The sequence below is a fragment of the Ovis aries genome, chromosome 12 (assembly GCF_016772045.2).
Source record: "Ovis aries strain OAR_USU_Benz2616 breed Rambouillet chromosome 12, ARS-UI_Ramb_v3.0, whole genome shotgun sequence".
In the NCBI taxonomy this organism is placed as follows: domain Eukaryota; kingdom Metazoa; phylum Chordata; class Mammalia; order Artiodactyla; family Bovidae; genus Ovis; species Ovis aries.
In genome coordinates, this window is record NC_056065.1 from 2,097,710 (window position 1) to 2,117,677 (window position 19,968).

General features: G+C 43.2%; 1 protein-coding gene across 6 annotated transcripts in view; it reads left to right on the forward strand.

Moving 5' to 3' along the window:
• The first annotated feature begins 1,042 nt into the window (after positions 1-1,042).
• The window catches only part of MDM4 (MDM4 regulator of p53), a 49,850-nt gene continuing 30,924 nt past the window's right edge, over positions 1,043-19,968 (forward strand). For 4 of the 6 annotated variants that reach the window (XR_001043816.4, XR_009595779.1, XM_060396270.1 and 1 more), the window contains exon 1: positions 1,043-1,167. The gene's annotated coding sequence lies outside the window, so the exon portion shown is untranslated. Of the gene's footprint in view, positions 1,170-1,311; positions 19,945-19,968 lie in introns of those variants that run through there. The other 2 variants (XM_042256942.1, XM_042256943.2) reach the window with 2 other exon arrangements.

The window sequence follows — 19,968 nt, forward strand, 5'->3', positions numbered from 1 at the left end:
ATTAATTCTTCAGCTCATTTACAGAACTCTGGATCTCCACCTAAGTCGGAGGTGATGCCAGAAACAGGGCAAGGTGCAATGTGCAAATAAAGAGAGGTCGGTGCCTCATTTTATTTTGCATAGGTGTGTATCTGGTTCCGGGAGGCACATTTTAAATAGGACAAACAGGTTCTTGAAGTCACAGCAGATAAGTAGTTGAAAGCTCTGAGGGGATTGTCAGCAAGCAGAAAAACAGAAGGTTAGAGATGGGACATGGTAGCTGTCTGCAAAAAAAAAAAAAAAGTATTTATATTAGAAAGAATGAAGCCTTAGTCTTCTCCGAAGTGCAGAACTAAAACCAATAGAGGTGGTAAAATAACATATTTCAGCTCAAAAATTCCTCTAATATCTAGACTCATTCTACGATAAACGAAATGAAGTATTTGGGAGGGATCATGCCATTTGGCACCGGCAAACAGCCTGCCTGAGAAGTTTGTTGAAGGCACTTGTGTGTTGTGAGCGAGTAGGCTAGACGACTTGAATTATGTGATCCAAATAAGCTCCACCTCGTTGTCCTTTGCACTTCTCTTTTAACATTTACCACATATTTTGTAGTGATCTGTGTATATACTAATCTTATCCTCGCCCAATTAGCGTCAACACTACCACGTCTGGGGAGTAAGGATGAATAAGCTAACACCGAGCAGCAGAGCGGGTGGCTTTTCAGCTTTCTGAAGAGCTAAAAAGGTGTCTCTGATGGTGCTTTTAGCTTTCTCTCCTCCCTGTTTGTTTTTTGTTTGTTTGTTTACTCTCCCAGGACATGTTTATTAATAGCATTATAAACATGATTATGTTTATAAATAGCATAAGACCCTGCTTTTTCCTCAAATGGTATCTCTTGAAACCTCAGAAGTCTTAGTCGTCCAGGCCCTACTACTCTCTTTCCCCGGACTGGCGTCTCCTCTATGGTAGGGCGGGCTCAGCCTTCTAGCTCTCTAGCCCTCCCGTCGGCCCATCTATGGTTTCCGGAGGCCTCACCGGAAGCTCCCGTGGGCGATGGGTTGGGGAGGCCGGAAGTTGCGCCTTCACTGCTCGCCGTTTCAAAATGCTGCTAAGACCTTAGGGACAGTTGAGTGACGCCCCCACACCCCGGGCTCGGCGGAAAGCGACTCATGGAACGGCCGTGAGGTGTGGCTTTTGGGTTTCGCTGGCGAGGTGCCGGCAGGCCGGGGGCGGGGGGTGGGAGAGCCGCGGGCAGGTGTGCGGCCCGGGGCAGGGGGTGGCCGGCGGGAGGAGCCGGAGGAGAGGGTGGCGGCGCGCGGAAGGTCGCCCGGGCGAGGCCGGGCTGGTGGGGTAGGCGCCACGCGACGCGAATCCGCGCAGGACGGCGGTGGGAGTGCGTGACTAGGCGCAGGTCCGCCGGCGGGCTACCGACCGGAAGTCGGGATAGATGGAAGATGCTCGATAGGACGCAAAGTGTGGGGACGACTGGGGCTCTTTGGAAGAAAGGCGGGAAAGAGGGAGGAGAGAACGACACTGCGGTTGTCTTCACGACTTTATGGGAGTGATTTTCAGGGCCACGGACCGTCTGTCTCAGAGGCACCTGGGTACTCGTTTGAAGGCTGCTCATTTGGGGGCCACAGCCATACTTCCCCTACCAGAATGTCAGGAGCTGGAGCTCGGGAAGGTGTATTTTAATCAGCGCGTTCCCCTGTTGGTTCTTGTACACCCCCAAGTCTGAAAACCATTGCTATAAAGCGACACGCAGAGAAAATGCTGCTGCTCTTTTCCTTCATCTCGGAAGCTCTCTTAGGAAGCTCCTCCGTGCCGTGGGATGTTGGCATGGGAAACAAGTATCAAAGGTCCTTGGTACTTTTTGGTATTAAGTATTACTGCATCTCAGTTTGGGTTTGGTCTCCTCCCTCTTACTTGGACCCCCCGGTGGCTCAGCGGTACAGAATACGCCTGCAATGCCGGAGTCGTAGGTTGAATCCCTGGGTCGGGAAGATCCCCTGGAGGAGGGCATGGCAACCCACTCCAGTACTCTTGCCTGGAGAGCCCCGTGGACGGAGGAGCCTGGTGGGCTACTGTCCATGGGGTCGCAAAGAGTCGAAAACGACTGAAGCGACTTAACGTGCATGCGCGTACTCCTCATACATTTCTGCTATGAAAAGTTCATTTCGTTTAGAATATTTACTCAAGAAAATTTTGTTTCACAGTATAGTCAGGATCACAACTTTTTATTTTATAGTTTTTTTTTAAAAATCAAACTACTACTTGCCTGTTGTTGAAGAAAAGCACACAGATAGAAGTGTGTAAAATGAACTGCTAACCTGCCCCCTCCTCAAGCTAGCTACCCTTCACTGCTGGATATTATGTTCTTCCTGACTTCTTGCACATGTATTCTTACTTTTAAACAACAGTGGGGTCATTTTGTATCTGTTATTCTGCACCTTAAATTTTTCAGTAGCAACATCAGAGAAAACTTTCCATAAAGTGTACATACAATATTTTCTTTTAAGGACTTGAGTATTGCGCACAAGAATTTCTTCAGGGGATTTTTAGGTTGTTTCCTAAAGCGTATTGTTTGTTTTGCAAACTGCTGGAGTATATTCTTGCTACAGTCTTCACTTTTTTAGGTGTGTAGCAGATCTGGTAAGAACTAAAACAATATCTGAATGTTAGTTTGTTGTTGTTGTTTTCTAAAGAAAAAAGTTGGTTTTATTATTTTCATGTATCTAGCTGAAAGGGAATCAGACAGTAGTGTTTAGTAGAGGTGCTCAGGACTTCAAAGAATTGATAACAATGATTATTTTTGCTAACTTCTGACAAGAAGCTTTTATTTTAGTTAGTCTTTAAATTATAGTTGTCTTCAAAGGTAGAGATCAAAGATCAGGTTTAAGAGTCTCTTGGACTAAGCGTAGGGTAAAAATGACTCTTCCATTATCCTTGAGAGACGTTTAAGACTGTTCTTGCACTCTGATTTCAGTCCAGTAGGGGACACACATAAAAACATAAAATTAATATTGTGGGTATTTTAATAGAGGTGCTTTTGTGTCGTCACCTTCTTTGGGGAGTCAGAAAAGCCTTGACTAAGGAGGTGACTAGAAACCAAGATTAGTAGTTTTTTCAAGCTACAATTGGCAAACACATGGGATTTTTGTGTTTTCTTATGGGAAATGGCAACCTACTTCAATATTCTTCCCTGGAGAATCCCATGGACAGAGGAGCCTTCCAGGCTGCAGTCCATGGGGTCGCACAGAGTCAGACATGACTGAGCACACTCAGCATACATTTACTCTGTACCATTCAATAGGGTAATTAAAACCCATTGTTTTGATTCAGTATTGCTTTTTCTTTTTTCCCACCTTTGTAGTGAAATATTTTAAAGTTTCACAGCTGTGTCATTTTATTTACCTTTAAATATGTCATGATGTAGCTCTTACTAAGTTGTTGTTCAGTCGCTGAGTCATGTCTGACTTGTTGCCGCCGCATGAATTACAGCGTGATGGGATTCCCTGTCCTTCACTATTTCCCAAATTTCCTCAAACTCATGTCCATTGAGTTGATGATGCGATCCAACCATCTCCTCTGTTGCCCTCAGTCTCCTCCTGCCCTCAGTCTTTCCCAGCAGCAGCGCCTTTGCCAGTGAGTCTGGCTCTTTGCATCAGGGGCCAAAGTACTGAAGCTTCAGCTTCAGCATCAGTCTTCCAATGAATATTCAGGATTGGTTTCCTTTAAGATTGACTGGTTTGATCTCCTTGCGGTCCAAGGGATTCTCAAAAGTCTTCTCCAGCACCACAGTTCAGAAGCTTTGGCACTCAACTTTCTTTCTTGTCCAGCTCTCACATCTGTCTGTGACTACTGGAAAAACCATAGCTTTGACCATACAGACCTTTGTCAGCAGAGTAATGTCTCTGCTTTTTAATATGCTGTCTAGGTTCGTCATTGGAGAAGGAAACGGCAACCCACTCCAGTGTTCTTGTCTGGAGAATCCCAGAGACAGGGGAGCCTGGTGGGCTGCCGTCTATGGGGTCTCACAGAGTCGGACACGACTGAAGTGACTTAGCAACAGCAGGTTCATCATAGCTGTTCTTCCAAGGAGCAAGTGTCTTTTAATTTCATGGCTGCAGTCACCATCCACAGTGATTTTGGAGCCCAGGAAAATATAATCTGTCGCTGTTTCCTCTGTTTCCCCATCCGTTTGCCGTGAAGTGATGGGACCGGCTGCCATGATCTTAGTTTTTTAATGTTGAGTTTTAAGCCAACTTTTTTCACTCTCTTTGACCTTCATCAAGAGGCTCTTTAGTTCCTCTTCACTCTCTGCCACTGGGTGGTGTTATGTGCATATCTGAGGTTATTGCTATTTCTCCCGGCAATCTTGATTCCAGCTTCTGAGTCATTAAGCCAGGCATTTTGCATAGTGTACTTGGCCTAGAAGTTAAATAAGCAGGGTGACAGCATGCAGCCTTGACATACTGCTTCCCCAGTTTAGAATCAGCCCATTGTTCCGTGTAAGATTCTAACGGTTGCTTCTTATCCTGTTTACAGGTTTCTCAGGAGAAAGATAAGGTAGTCTGGTATTCTCATCTCTTGAAGAATTTTTCAGTTTGTTGTGATCCACACAGTCAGAGGCCTTAGCATAGTCAATGAAGCAGAAATACATGATTTTAAAAATTTTCTTGCTTTTTCTATGATCCAGTAGATGTTGGCAATTTGATCTCTGGTTCCTCTATCTTTTCTAAATCCAGCTTGTACATCTAGAAGTTCACGTACTGCTGAAGCCTAGCTTGAAGGATTTTGAGCATAATCTTGCGTGCTTGTGAAATGAGTGCAATTGTACGGTAATTTGAACATTCTTTGGACTTGCCTTTAAATTTGGGGTTGGAATGAAAACTGATCGTTTCCTGTCGTGTGGCCACTGCTCAGTTTTCCAAATTTGCTGGCATATTGAGTGCAATACTTCAACAGCATCATCTTTTAGGATTTAAAATAACTCAGCTGGAATTCCATCACCTCTACTAGCTTTGTTCATAGTAATGCTTCTTAAGGCTGAGAAGACCCTTGTCTTCACAGTCCAGGATGTCTGGCTCTAGATGCATGACCACACCGTCGTGGTTATCTGGGTTATAAAAACCTTTTTTGTACAGTTCTTACGTGTATTCTTGCCACCTCTTCTTGATATCTTCTGCTTCTGTTAGGTCCATACCATTTCTGTCCTTTATTGAGCCCATCTTTGCATGAAATGTTCCCTTGGCATTTCTGATTTTCTTGAAGAGATCTCTAGTCTTTGCTAGTCTGTTGTTTTCCTCTATTCGCATTGATCACTGAGGAAGGCTTTCTTATCTCTCCTTGCTGTTCTCCTGAACTCTACATTCAGTTGGGTAAGTCTTTCCTTTTCTCCTTTGCCTTTCGCTTCTCTTCTTTTCTCAGCTGTTTGTAAGACCTCCTCTGACAACCACTTTGCCTCCTTGCATTTCTTTTTCTTGGGGATGGTTTTGGTCACCGCCTCCTGTACAGTGTTACGAACCTCCATCCATAGTTCTTCAGGCGCTCTGTCTACCAGATCTAATCTCTCAAATCTATTCGACATTTCCACTGTATAATCATAAGGGATTTGATTTAGGTCATACCTGAATGGCCTAGTGGTTTTCCCTACTTCAATTTGAGTCTGAATTTTGCAATAAGGAGCTGATGATCAGAGCACAGTCTGCTCCAGGTCTTGTTATTGTTGACTACATAGAGGGTCTCCATCTTCAGCTGCAGAGGATGTAATCAGTCTGATTGCAGTCTTGACATCTGGTGATGTCCATGTCTCTTGTGTTGTTGGAAGAGGGTTTTGCTATGACCAATGTGTTCTCGTCGCAAAACTCTTGTTAGCCATTGCCTTGCTTCAGTTTGTACTCTGAGGCCAAATTTGCCTCTTAGCAGTTTTTAAAAAGTTACCACAGTGCCTTTTGACTACCATTAACAGCTTCTTGCTGCTGCTGCTGCTGCGTCGCTTCAGTTGTGTCCGACTCTCTGCGACCCCATAGATGGCAGCCCACCAGGCTCCCCCATCCCTGGGATTCTCCAGGCAAGAGCACTAGAGTGGGTTGCCATTTCCTTCTCCAGTGCATAAAAGTGAAAAGTGAAAGTGAAGTCGCTTAGTCATGTCCAGCTCAGCGACCCCGTGGAGTGCAGTCTACCAGGCTCCTCCTACAGCTTTTTAGTAGTATCTAAAACCTAGTAGTTAATTCAGAATTTCTTGATTGTTTAGGAAAAATGACACTTTTGCAGATGGCTTGTTTAAACCAAGACTTGAACAAGGTCCATCTGTTGTATTAGGGTAATGTTTTTTAAGTCTCTGTGAACAGTCTTCCACTTTAGCAGTAACCCAAGGTGCTGTAGAATTTCCTACATTCTGGATTTGGCTGATTGCCTGCTTTTAATGTTCCTCAATTTTTTTCCCACTACAAATAAGTAGTAGTTAGATCTAGAGGCTTGATTAGATTTGGACTTGAGGGCAGGGGGTCAAGAATGCTTCATAGGAAGTACTGGCTGCTTTCCTTTGCTTCTCACGGAAAGCACATGATTTGTGAATGCCTCTGCCTCTTAGAGATAAGTTTGGTCAATGGGTCAAATGCCGTAAGCCTGGTCAATGTGTTTAAAAGTTTCCCCTTCCCCCAACCTTTCACTTAAATGATTTTTGAGAAGATGACATTTAACCCACAGACTGGAAATTTTAGGATGAGTCAGTCTGGTACAGAACTCAGTGTTCAAAATGAAGGGACAATGTGTGCAAAGGCCCTGTTTTAGAAACAGAAAAGATCATTGTGTTCAAGGTGCATGGAGCGTGGGGTAGAGCAGTGCAAGCTGGAAAGAGGAAGGGTGCTATTTTTAGAACAGCACCAAGCAATGGTGTAGGGTCTGGCAGGGTAGGATTGTTTTTTTAATCCTCTGGCTGTAGTGTGGAGTTTGAATTGGAGTGGGGTTAGAGACAGTTACAAATCTACTGCAGTGACACAGGCAAGAAATAATATTTTTTGATGTGAGGAATTGGTCATGAAAATGAAGAGAAGGGGTGGTTTTGAAAGATTTTTAGTAGTTAAAATCCATAAAGTTTGATGTGATAATGGAGAAGGAGGGTGAGAGCAAGATGATGACTGAACTTTCTATTCTGAGAAGTGAAAGTGAACGTCACTCACTTTCTGACTTTTTGTGACCCCATGAACTATACAGTCCAGTCCATGGAATTCTCCAGGCCTTTCCCTTCTCCAGGGGATCTTCCCAACCCAGGGATCGAACCCAGGTCTCCCGCATTGCAGGCGGCTTCTTTATCAGCTGAGCCTCAAGGGAAGCCCCTGTTTTGAGAAACCGAATGTAAAAGAATAAGCGTTAATCTTGGACAAGTTATTTGACTTCCTTAAGCCTCAGTTTTCTCTTTTAAGGAGCGAGTAATGTACCTAACTCTGTTGCACTCGAAAGAGATTCCAGGTGGGAAAGGAGGAAGATCCTGCTTTGGGTTCAAAGCCTATCAGCTGGATTCATTTCTCATGTTTGTCCTTGAGTAGTGCCATTGCTCCAGGGATTTTTCTGTCCTATTCTTCCAGTATTCTCCCATTTAAAAATCCTTCCACTGCTGTCTATTCCCTCTTATTCCTCCTCTGTGTAGTCAAAAGTAACTTGTCCTGCTCAGAACTACTCTGGCCCTTAAACCAGCATCTTTTTTTCTTTTATCGGAGGCTCTGTTATAATTCATGAGCTCAGTTAACTCGCGCATGACAAACAATGTGTAGTAGAAGCAAAATGATAGGAGGTGGCAGGTAATGAGATTTCATAATCAACTGTTACATGCTGTTGTGGATCTAAGTACTTTGTAAACTCCAGTTTTTTTTTTTTGAATAATAATTATCGGTATAATTGTGCAATATTGAGACATAGAACAAAATACAGTCATTAGAGGACAGTTGCTCTGCAATATTGTGTTGGCCTCTACCATATGTCCTGTCCCTCCTGAGCCCTCCTCCCGTCTCCCTCTCCAGTGTCTTTTTAGTGGCACAACACCACTTTCTGCCAGATGTTAAACCCTTATTGAGGCTTAAATTCTTCAAGTCCTGTTCCTGCTAAGTTGCTGAACTAGCCAGACTGCTGACTCCATTCTCCCAAGTCATCTCGAGAGGCACTATAAAAGGAAAAGACTGAGAAACAAGTGGGTGATGTGGGCGTTTTTGAATTGCTGGGTGAGTGGGGGGAGGGTGGCTGGGTGTTTGGCCTTAGGCAGGAGTCAGCCAGGCGTGGCTGTAGGAGAATAAAACCAGGGAAGAAGAGCACTGCTGGGACGCCCTAGTTTCTTCCCTGCCTCACTACCTTGGAATTATCTTTTTCCACACTTATTGTGACTCAGCTCTGGTCTAGCTCTCCTCAAAAGTAAATCAGGGCATAACAGGAGTCTGTACTTGGGAGGAGGGATTGAGGAAAAAAAAGTGATGACTGACTTTAGGCAGTCCATTCTCTGCCCTTTACCTCCTTATTTCTTGTTCAGTTGCCCAGTCCTGTCCAGCCCTTTGCAACCCCATAGACTGCAGTATGCCAGGCCTCCCTGTCCCTCGCCATCTCACAAAGTTTGCCCAAGTTCATGTCCATTGCATCAGTGATGCTATCCAGCCATCTCATCCTCTGATGCCCTCTTCTCCTTCTGCCCTGAGTCTTTCCCAGCATGAGGGACTTTTCCAATGAGTCAGCTATTTGCATCAGATGACCAAAATGCTGTATATATGCAATGGAATATTACTCAGACACTAAAAGGAGTGAAACTGTGCCATTTGCAGCAACATGGATGGACCTAGAGATTGTCATACTGAGTGAAGTAAGTCAGGCAGAGACAGACAAATACATATGACATCCCTTTTACATGGAATCTTTTAAAAAAAAGGGGTACAAATGGACTTATTTACAAAAGAGAAATAGAATTACAGATGTAGAAAACAAACGTGGTTACCGGGGGATGGAGGGGGTGGGATACATTGGGAGATTGGGATTGACATATACATACTACTTTATATAAAATAGATAACTAGTAAGAACCTACTGTATAGCACAAGGAACTCAACTCAGTACTCTCTAATGACCTATATGGGAAAAGAATCTAAAAAAGAGTGGATATGTGTATATGGATACCTGATTCAGTTTGCTGTGCACCTGAAGCTAAAAGCACACTGTGAATCAACTCTACTGCAATAGGGAAAAAGAAGGCCATCTGCAGGCAGACCTCAGAGATACTGTGGGTTTGGTTCCACGCTTACTTGCGTGCTCAGAAGCTTCAGTCGTGTCTGACTCTTTGTGACCCCAAGGACTGTAGCCCTCCAGGCTCCTCCATCCATGGGATTCTCCAAGCAAGAATATTGCCATGCCTTCCTCCAGGGAATCTTCCTGACCCAGGAATCAAACCGGTGTCTCCTACACTGCAGGATTCTTTACCCACTGAGCCATCTGGGAAGCCCTGGGTTTCATTCCAGACCACAGTAATAAAGCAAAAATCGTGGTGAAGTGAAAAAAAAAAAAAATACCGGAGCTTTAGTTTCAGCATCAGTCCTTCTGACGAGTATTTAGGGTTGATTTCCCTTAAGATTGACTGGTTTGATCTCCTTGCTATCCAAGGGACTCTCAGGAGTCTTCTCCAGCATCACAGTTCAAAGGCATCAATCTTTGGCATTCTGCCTTTACAGTCCAGCTCTCACAACCATGCATGACCACTGGGAACACCATAGCCTTGACTGTGTGGACGTTTGTCGGCAGAGTAACGTCTCTGCTTTTCGACACACTCTCTAGGTTTGCCATAGCTTTATTGTCTTCTCACTCCATGGCTGCAGTCGCCATCTGCAGTGATCCTGGAGCCCAAGAAGAGGAAATCCATCACTACTTCCACCTTTTGCCTTCTGTTTGCCATGAAGTGATGGGGCCAGACGCCGTGATCTTAGTTTTTTTAGTATTTAGCTTTAAGCTGGCTCTTTCACTCTCCTCCTTCACCCTTATCAAGAGGTTCTTTAGTGCCTCTTCGCTTTCTTCCTTTAGAGTGGTGTCATCTGCATATCTGAGTTTGTTGATGTTTCTTCCCTCTATCTTGATCCCAGCTTGTAACTCTTCCAGCCTGGCATTGCTCATGATGTGCTCAGCGTATAGGTTAAACAAATAGAGTGACAGCAGACTGCCCTGTTGTACTCCCTTCTCAGTCTTTAACCAATCAGTTGTTCCATACAGGGTTCTAACTGTTGCTTCTTGACCCTCATACAGGTTTCTCAGGAGACAGGTAAAATGGTCTGGTACTCCCATCTCTTTAAGAGTTTTCCACAGTTTGTTACGATCCACACAGTCAAAGGCTTTAGCATAGCTGCTGAAACAGAGGTAGACGTTTCTCTTGCTTTTTCTATGATCCAGCGAATATTGGCAATTCGATCTATGGTTCCTCTTCCTTTTCTAAACCCAGCCTGGGCATCTGGAAGTTCTTGGTTCACATAATGCTAAAGCCTAGCATGCAAGATTTTTTTTTTTTTTTTTTTTGCCTATGAAGAGACCTGTTTATTACTGATAACACTTCATTTGGCTAAAACCACGTACACAAATACTTAAAGTGCAAATTCTTATAGGGAGTATTTATGATACACCCTGGTAGTCTGTAAGGAAAAATGAGAAGATATTGACAGAAACTATTAAAACAAGGGTACAATTTTGGACTACTGGTATACAGCAAAATAATTAACTCTTAACTGCATATATTTTATCTGGCATATTCAATGACATACAAAGAGTTTATTTCAGCCTATAACACAAGGCCTCATCACATACAGGTGCAAATCTTGTTTGGGAGCATGCAAGATTTTAAGCATGACCTTAATAGATGGGGAAACAGTGTCAGGCTTTTATTTTTTGTGGCTCCAAAATCACTGCAGATGGTGATTGCAGCCATGAAATTAAAAGACGCTTACTCCTTGGAAGGAAAGTTATGACCAACCTAGATAGCATTTTCAAAAGCAGAGATATTACGTTGCCAACAAAGGTCCGTCTAGTCAAGGCTGTGGTTTTTCCAGTCGTCATGTCTGGATGTGAGACTTGGACTGTGAAGAAAGCTGAGCACCGAAGAATTGATGCTTTTGAACAGTGGTGTTGGAGAAGAGTCTTGAGAGTCCCTTGGACTGCAAGGAGATCCAACCAGTCCATTCTAAAGGAGATCAGTCCTGGGTGTTCTTTGGAAAGAATGATGCTAAAGCTGAAACTCTAGTACTTTGTCCACTTCATGTGAAGAGTTGACTCATTGGAAAAGACTCTGATGCTGGGAAGGATTGGGGGCAGGAGGAGAAGGGGATGACCCAGGATGAGATGGCTGGATGGCATCACGGACTCGATGGACGCGAGTCTGAGTGAACTCCGGGAGTTGGTGATGGACAGGGAGGCCTGGCGTGCTGCACTTCATGGGGTCACAAAGAGTCGGACACGACTGAGAGACTGAACTGAACTACTAGCATGGGAGATGAGTGCAGTTGTCTGACGGTTAGCCATTCTTTAGCACTACCCTTCTTAGGAATTGGGATGAGGATTGACCATTGCCAGTCCTGTGGCCACTGCTCAGTCTTGCAGATTCGCTGATGTGTTGAATGCAGCACCTTGATGGCATTACCCTTCAGGGATCTGAATAGCTTTACCGGAATTCCATTGCATCCACTAGCTTAACAGCGATGCCTAATTCTTAGGTCTCCCCAAATCCCTATCATAATGCTGTATCTCTCTGGGGAACAAAAGATGAATCCTTGGTTGAGCAGTGATTGTATGGGGTGGAGAGTAATTGTGGTTTTCTGGTGCTTGGGATTTCCTGCTTTAGCGCTTATTTCCTACCTTACTCAGCTTACTGTGACTGATACTGAGTGGCATTTGGTCTTGTCGCTAATGCTTTACCTATTAGAATAGCTTCCGTCCTCTAGGGAAAAATAACAGAATGTTGAAGAGCACAGGTATTTCAAGAGGAGAACAATGTGTAGGTTTCTCGGAACAGAAATAATAGAAGAGACAGATCAAGGGTGTAAAGTTAGATAATCATTCTGCAAGAAAGAGGGATGATATTAGCAACTTGAAGCAGGAATAAGCAGAGACTGAGAGAACCGAGCAGAAATAGCAGGCTTAAAAATGCAGTGGTTGAAACATAGAACAGTGCATCAAGTGGGTGAAATAATGCAATGGATACACTGGGACGAATTGGAATTCGAGAGTGAGGAAATCTCCCAAAACAAAGGGGAAAAGACAGAGATATATATATATATAAATGAAAAGCTAAAAGATAAGGAGACTAGGTCTAGAGATACATCTGAATAATAGGCCTCTTAGAGAAGAAAGAAGGCGATGGCAGTACTCTCGCCTGGGAAACCCCGGGGACGGAGGAGCCTAGCGGGCTGCCGTCTGTGAGGCCACACAGAGTCAGACACGACGGACTCCCCAGATGGCTCAGTAGGAAAGAATCCACCTGCAGTGCAAGAGATGCGGGTTTGATTCCTAGGTTGGGAAGATCTCCTGGAGAAGGAAAGGGCAACCCACTCTGGTATTCTTGCCTGGGAAATCCCATGGGCAAAGGAGCCTGGTGGGTACAGCCATTGGGTTGCCAGGAATCGGACACGACTTAGTGACTGAACAACACCAGGAGCGTTATAGTGAAATTTAAGAGTATCATAGCTAAAGAAAAGTATAGGAGCCTCAGAGAGGAAGAGCAGATCACACACACAAAAAGCAAAAATTGAATTGACATGAGCATTTTGAACAGCATCAGTAAATGCAAAAAGACAAGAGTTTTTTCAGGGTTTTATAGGGAAACTAAAGAGTTTTATACCTAACCAACTTTAACTAGAAGGGCATGATACAGGTATATTCAGGTATATAAAATATTGGAAGCCTTGCCACCTAAAGACCTACATTGAAAACAGTTCTAGATAAGTACTGATTCAAATCAAGAAAATGTTACAGGAGATACATGAAGTAAAGGTAATCAAATATCTTGTCATTTATTGTGGTAAAGGCTAAAGCAAAAGGAAAAAAGGGAGAGTAAGTGGGAGAGGGAAGGAGAAAAGGAAAAATAGAGAGAGAGAAAAATAGTTCTGTTCCAGAATTTAAAGTCCAAATGATACTGTGCTTAAGTTCATATCTTACTAGCAGGGAGACAGAGATGCAATTTCAAGAAAGGTAATAACATATTAAAATGAAGAATAGGACAAATTGCAATGCTAAATTAAGATGATAGAGACAGATTTATATATATCAGTTACAGTAAATGGACTCAATTCACCAGTTAAAGATAAAAATCCTGACATAGTGATAATCACTGTATATTAAGAACGCACCAAGAGATATAGCAGTTTGAAGTATGAATGCCTTGGGTTAAAAATACTTACAATAGGACTTGCCTGGTGATCCAGTGCTTAAGAATCTGCTTGCCAATGCAGGGGACCAGGGTTCAACCCCGGGTCCTAGAAGTTTCCACATGTGGCAGGGCAACTAAACCTGTGCCCCAGAACTGCTGAGCCCATGCTCTGGAGCCCGAGAGCTGCAGCTGCTGAAGCCTGCACGCCGAGAGCTTGTGCTCTGCAGCGACAGAAGCCACCGCAGGGAGGAGGGAGACGGGCGTCACCACAAGGAAGAGAGAGCCCAGCGTGGCGAAGGAGGCCCAGCGCGGCGAGGGAGGCCCAGCGTGGCCAAAAAGTAACGTAAATAATCTTGAAAAATTCTTCCAGTAGATGAAGTGAAATTGGTAGAACTACCCTGGTGGTTCAGATGGTAAAGTGTCTGCCTGCAGCGTGGGAGACCCAAGTTCAATTCCTGGGTCACGAAGATCCTCTGGAGAAGGAAATGGCACCCCACTCCAGCATGGGGTCGCAAAGAGTTGGACACGACTGAGCGACTTCGCTTTCACTTTCTTTCACCCTGGGATCAGTGGACAGATTCACCCATCATGGTGGGAGATTTCATTTTATGTCTCTTAATTGTAGGTCAAACCTAGACAGTGTGTTAGGAAGCAGACACATCACCTTGCCAACAAAGGTCCGTGTACTCAAGGCTATCTACGGTCTTTCCAGTAGTCATGGACGAATGTGAGTTGGACTTTAAAGAAGGTTGAGCGCTGAAGAATTGATGCTTCTGAACTGTGGTGCTGGAGAAGACTCTTGAGACTCCCTTGGACAGCAAGGAGATCAAACCAGTCAATCCTAAAGGAAATCAACCCTGAATATTCATTGGTGCTGAAGCTGAAGCTCCAATACCTTGGTCCCCTGATGTGAAGAGCCAACTCATTGGAAAAGACCCTGATGCTGGGAAGGAGGGAGGGGAAGGGGACGGCAGAGGATGAGATCGTTGGATGGCATCACTGACTCAATGGACATGAGTTTGCGCAAACTCCAGGAGACGGTGAAGGACAGGGAAGCCTGTCATGCTGCAGTTCATGAGGTCACAAAGAGTTAGAGACGACTTAGTGACTGAACAACAGCAAAGTGTCTAATTTGTGGTATCGGGAAATAACAATACATTCTTTTTTTTTAAGTTGGAGAGGTAATAAGATATAGTAAACAATATCACAGATGGAAAGGAGGATGTATCTGTACACTGAATAAAGGTTAAGAGTACTATCAACTGTATGCCGTCAATTTTGAAGATTTAGACAAAGCTTGAAGAAGAACAAAGCTTGAATAAATATTTATTAAACTCAAGCAGCGATTAGATTTTCCCAGGAAGGAAACACTGGGTTTTATAAGTTTTGTAGGTGAGGCTTTCAAAGACAGAACATCCGAGTTTTTTTTTGTTGTTTTTTTTTTAGAACATCCGAGTTTTATAAAATTATTTTTCCAGACTGTAGACAAATAGGGACTAAACAATTTATTCTGTTAGGCCAGCTAACCCTGACATTCAAATAAGACAAAAACGTGGCAGTGGGAAACATTTATTTCATAGAGACTTTATAACCTAACCAAAGTATTGGGAAATCAAAGCCAATAGTATACAAAAAGAGTAATATCCAAACCTAAGTTGGATTTATCTCAGATGAGCAGGAATTTAATATTAGAAAATCCATAAATGAAATTCAAAATTTTATCACGTTAATAAAAGATGAAAAAAATCATGGTCATTTCAATACGTAAAGAAAAAACCTTTTCTAAATCACTCTTCCATGATATATTCTTCTTTAAAAAAATTTTAAGTATAGTTAATTTACAATGTGATGTTTCAGTTATCCAACACAGCGATTCCGTTTTACACATATATATAAATATAGATAGATACACACACATACATATTCTTTTTCAAATTACTCTCCCTTACAGGTTATTACAAAATACTGAGTACGGTTATATGTAGGTTCTTGCTGATTTTCTGTTTTGTGTATAGTAGCCTGTTTGTCCTTGGTATATTCTTCGGTTCAGTCGCTCAGTCGTGTCCGACTCTCTGCAGCCGCATGGACTGCAGCACGCCAAGCTTCCCTGTCCATCACTGGAGCTGGCTCAAACTTACATTCATTGAGTTGATGATGCCATCCAGCCATCTCATCCTCTGTCGTCCCTTTCTGCTTTCGATCTTTCCCAGCATCAGAGTCTTTTCTAATGAGTCAGCTCTTCGCATCAGGTGGCCAAAGTATTGGAGCTTCAGCTTCAGCATCAGTCCTTCCAGTGAATATTCAGGCCTGATTTCCTTTAGGATGGACTGGTTGGATCTTGCAGTCCAAAGGACTCTCAAGAGTCTTCTCCAACACCACAGTTCAAAAGCATCAGTTCTTCCACGCTTAGCTTTCTTTATGGTCCAACTCTGACATTTCTCCATGAGTACAGGAAAAAAACATAGCTTTGACTAGATGGACCTTTGTTGGCAAAGTAATGTCTCTGCTTTTGAATATGCTATCTAGGTTGGTCATAGCTTTTCTTCCAGGGAGCATGCGTCTTTTAACTTCATGGCTGCAGTCACCATCTGCAGTGATTTTGGAGCCCAAGAAAATGAAGTCTGTCACTGTGTCCACTGTTTCCCCATCAGTTTGCCATGAAGTGATGGGACCGGATGCCATGATCTTAGTTTTTTGAATGTTGCGTTTTAAGCCAGCCTCTTCCCTCTCCTCTTTCCCTTTCGTCAAGCAGTTCTTCAGTTGCTCTTCGCTTTCTGCCACCGTCTGCATGTCTGAGGTTATTGCTATTTCTCCCAGCAGTCTTGATTCAGTGAGGCAGAAAAGGAACCCTCTGAAGCCAGTAAGGTATAACTATTAGGAAAATATAGAGAAAACATGTTATATAGGGAAGCATTAGAAACACTCCCTTTAAAATCAAAGACAGAGATGCCTAATACAGTGTGCATAATCAGTATTATACTGACAGTCCTAAGCAGTGATGTAAGACAAGCGGAAGAAATTAGAGGCACGAGAATTGGAAAGGAGGGAAGGAAATTCTTATCCGTAGGTGATATGGTCATTTACATAGAAAACAGAAGGATCTATAGACAAAATCATGAGTTTAGCAAGGTGACTGGATATGTTTGTTGACAGTCATTTGTATTTCTGTACGTATGCAAAGCTCACTAAAAAACAGTGAAAGAGAAGGCATCACAATAGTCTAAGAATATCTACTTAAGAAATCAGTCTAAAACAAATACGCTAGACCTCCAAAGGGAAAGTTGAAGACTTAATAGGAGATATTAAATAAAACCTTAATAAATAGAGGAATATGTCATATGATTGGAAAACAATTTGAGCAAGGATTTTCATGGAGCTTGATGATGCTAAATTTTGTATGGATGAGTTAAGGGCCAAGAACAGCTTGTCACTTCTAAAAAGGAATGGCCAGGGACTTGCCCCATAGGATAACAAGACTCATGATAAGATGTAAGGATTAGATGTGGAGTTGTATAGACAGAAAGATCACCTAGCAGACTAGAGAGCTTGTGAACACCAGTATGTGTTGCTACATAACAGAGGTGGCTGTCAATCAAGAAAGTATTCAGCAGATAGAACAGGAAAAAAAAAAAAGGCCATCCATATATTGGTGAAAATGAGACCTTGAAGAGGCAGAGACCATTGACTGAAAAAGAGAAGATTGATAAATACAAGTTTGATTTCATTAAAATTAAGTTTTTGCCCATAAAAGTTTTTTTCCACCTAGAAAATGGAAAGGATGTTAAAATTGGGAGAAGGTATTTGCAGGACATTATATTAACAAAGGGTTAATATTAAAAATACACAAAGAACTATTGCAAATTGACGAAAAATCAATTGGAAAAGTGTGTAAAAGACAACATTTCACAAAAGAGGAAATATACATGGCTGATAAATATGTGGAGATAACATCATTAGTGATCAGGTAACTAACTATAAACCAAACCCATACCTATTTGGGAAAATTCCTGTAATTACATATAATGAACTTCTTTTTTTGTAAGTTGAAAGCAACCAAACTAAAAATATGTATTTTTTTAGGATTCCATTTTGATGCAGTGAAGTGCTTAAAAAGAAGAGAAAATTAAAATAGGATTCAGAATGATTGGAGGAGGCAGGCGATGGTAGGAGAGAACCTTATGGTTAAATGTAGACTGTTGTCAGAATCATAGTTTGTGGATGTTTATTGAATTATTTAAAAAATCAGGTAAAAGTGGGCCAGGGCCTTTCTGTGTGGTCTCCAGTAGGACAGCCAGTGGGGAGACGTGGTTCATTGCGGGCCATTTTTGGAAACCATCCAAACTATTACTAGTATTTGTATTCACCATGCTGTTCTGCTGTGTATACAGTTGGCAGTTTAGGCACTGGGGATATATATTAGTGAACAAATAAGTATGCATTCCTTCCCACTTATAGCTTATGTCTTAGATGATAAAAACTGAACTATGTAATAGGTTGATAACAAGGACAGTGAAGAAGAGAGGAATAAATCAGGGAAGGAGATAGGGAATACTGGAAGGTTGGGAGGCACAGTTTCAAAAATGTGTTGTCTTTGGAAGGCCTCATTGATAAACTGACATTTTAAGCAGAGACAAAAGGAAGAGGTGTAGGAGCCAGAGGGGCAAGGATGGAGCAAGGAAACCTTTAGGAGCTAAGGCAGTTGAGAGATGGGCATTTGGGTTAGTGTAGTAATAATGGAAGTAGTGACACGTGGTTTTATTTTGAAGATAGAGCTTCAGATTTGTGAAGGGCGAGAGGAAAAAGGAAGCACGGACAGCTCCCAGGTCCCTGACCTGCGCAAGCGCGGTCATCGGAGACTAGGACTAGTAGGTTCAGGGACATGAGGGGTTTTTTTTAAATAGGTTTGAAATGCCACTTAAAAACTAGCTGTTTCAGGGCTTCCCTGGGAGTCCAGTGGTTAGGAGCCTGCCTTACAGTGCAGGGACACGGGTTTGATCCCTGGTCCAGGAAGATCCCACATGTTCCAGGACAGCTAAGACCATGGTGCCACAACTACGGAGCCCATGCACCGCGGCTGCTGCGGCCTGTGTGCCCTGGAGCCTGCGCCCTGCAGCGAGGGAAGCCCTCCTACTACAGCTAGAGAGGAAGCCCGTCCCTTCAACTTGGGAGCCCTCATGCAGCAGTGGGGACCCAGCGCAGCCATAAATTCATAAGAAAAAAGAGCTGGCTGCTTTAAAATGACAAGTTATGTACCCTGTTTGACTTCCATTTTATAACAAGGGAAGCTGATAGAAAGAGGGTTGAATTTAATTAATTAATTTAGAGTAGCACTAAAAAAAATTTTAGTTTTGGCTGCGTCAGATCTTAGTTGTAGGGTCTTAGAATGCGCCGTGGGCTCTTTGTTGAGATGCGCAGCGTTGTGGTGGCTGGGCTCCAGAGCCCCACAGCGTGAAGGCTCTTAGTTCCCTGACCTGGGATCAGACCCTGGAAGGCAGGTTCTTAACCTCTGGACCAGCAGGGAAGTCCTGAGGGTTGAATTTATACTTCGTTGTCTTTAGTAAGTCTTCTCAGACCTGCAAACCAGACTCTGTTGATTTTATTTTATTTGTACATTTTGCTGACTTTTATCAGCTTTTTACTAGAAAAAGTTCTGAAGGTAAATGCAAGTTTATTTAAAATTTTTTCTTTCTCTATAGTTTTTTTAAAATAGGAATATGTTTAATTTTGACTGTGGTAGGTCTTGGTCGCTGCCTTCAGGCCTTCTCTAGTGGTGGCAGGTGGGAGCTACCCTTTGTCGAGGTGTGTGGTGGTTTCTCTAGTCGTCGTGGGCTCTGGGCGTGCAGGCCTTGAGTAGCTGCAGTGCGTGGGCTCAGCAGCGGTGCATGGGCTCAGTTGCTCTGCGGCATGCGGGATCTTCCTCGGCCGGAAATGGAACCGGTGTTCCCTGTATTGCAAGGTGGACTCCTAACCACTGGACCATCAGGGAAACCCCTGTAGGGTTTTTGTTTTGTTTTAAATGACAAGAGATAAAAGGTGAAAAATAATTAAACCGTACTTACTCTTCATTCAATTCATGTATCTCTCCTTTGATGCTGTATGTCCACCTTGGTTTAACCCATTTTGTAGGTGTTTAGTTGCTATATACTCTTCGGGCTTGGCACATTTTAAAAGCTGCTTGAACTGATACTGAATATTTTGACTCACTTTCCTGTGGTCTCTTGCCAAGACATGTTTCAACATGTTGCAGAGGTTTTCCTAGGCATGCTCTGGGAATCTTAAACCTGTTACTTAATCTTGGTAATTCCCTCAGCCCTGCATCTGTCTCCTAGGGGGTGCTCTTGAGCGCTGTCCAAAAGAGGAGGCGATGCTGGAGAACTGTGTGATCTACAGGGGAGGGAGTGATTGTAAGTTTCACTTTCAGCTGACACAGTGTCCTCATCATCATCACTGTAGAGGCTGGAACATGCCTGAACAGATTTTTCTTGCAGACTTCACTCGAGGGAAGCATAGATGGTTTTTGCTCTTAATTATGCTCTTCTGTTTTTTGCAGAATCAGCTAGAAAGTGATCAGAAGAACCGAAGCATGGGTATATTGCACTTGTGTAGGGTGC